Source organism: Pteropus vampyrus, unplaced genomic scaffold, assembly GCF_000151845.1.
Source record: "Pteropus vampyrus isolate Shadow unplaced genomic scaffold, Pvam_2.0 Scaffold63, whole genome shotgun sequence".
NCBI lineage: Eukaryota > Metazoa > Chordata > Mammalia > Chiroptera > Pteropodidae > Pteropus > Pteropus vampyrus.
In genome coordinates this window covers 1,266,017-1,267,222 of record NW_011888844.1, presented here as the reverse complement: position 1 = coordinate 1,267,222, position 1,206 = coordinate 1,266,017, and the positions used below count along the sequence as shown (strand labels likewise).

The 1,206-nt window shown below is 33.8% G+C and overlaps 1 pseudogene; it reads left to right on the top strand.

Annotated features, from left to right (window-relative positions):
• The first annotated feature begins 1,079 nt into the window (after nucleotides 1-1,079).
• Nucleotides 1,080-1,198, top strand: LOC111740450 (annotated as a pseudogene).
• The last annotated feature ends 8 nt before the right edge of the window (nucleotides 1,199-1,206 follow it).

Genomic DNA, 1,206 nt, shown 5'->3' with positions numbered 1-1,206 from the left:
GAAAATCATCCATACATCTCCACAAACATCACTTTAGAATTTTCAGTTGGGGCTTTGCTCTTATTTAATCCAGTCACTCCTTCCCTCTTCTAAGAGTCATGTTTGTAAAAAAAAAAAAAAAAAAATCTGAAACAATTACTAACTCCTTATTTCTTCTTTACTTGAGAGGGTTTTTGGTATTGATGGTTTCCACACTCTGTATAGGTCAATAAAGAGATCAATGCTTTGTCTCAGCATGGCTAACAGATGGAATGCTGTGAGGACAACCACGCATACTAACTTTTCCAAGACCGAATCCTGATTTGGAACAAAAGAGAATGTCAGAAGGCACTAGAAGATACTAATAATGTTTGGATACAAGCAAGAGCTTTAATAATTTTCCTGGATAGAGTGAAAAAGCCCATACGTATTTTTCTTAATTAGCTTTGTTTTGCCTATGAAGTTTTAGATGCAAGCGACATTTGCAAGCAAACTACATGGAAAATAATGTTTGCTTTATCTTAAGATGGCTATGTCAGTCAAATAACAAATTAAACTCATTCTCACCACTCTCAATTAAATTGACAAATTGAATTGAATGAATTGGCTGGTTGTTTTGGTTCATTGGTTATCATTGTTGTCCTTCCATTTCCGTTCCTTATTCCACAATTAAACACACCTAAACATTTTATAGCAGAAAAAAGAAGCCCCCCCCCAAATTAAAGATCTATCTAATATTTTAAGATTTTTTTCATTGATTTGGTTTAAACTGCCAATAGATTTGAGTGTTTGGAGAGATCTCTACTTTTATTTTTAAAAAAGAAAAAAGATCTTCTTGAGTGTCACTGTGAGCATGCACACACATGTGTGTGGTTATTACGTGTGCATATCTTTTCCAACTTTTTAGATCATAAAATATTTTAATAAAATATCATTGAGTGGGTTTTAGAAACAAATCTAAATAAACTAAATTAATATATTTTTGAATAGGGATAAAGAAATTAATTTGTTTTGGTGTATGAAAAAGGTCTGTGATTCTTCAATGTTGAGAGAAACATTACTCCAAAAAGAAAAAAACAAACAAAACAATAAAACCCTTGGTCTATGGCCACACCACCCTGAACAAGCCCGATACCATGTGATCTCGGATGCTAAGCAGGGTCGAGCCTGGTTAGTACTTGGATGGGAGACCACCTAGGAAGACCAGGTGCTGTAGGCATAAATAAT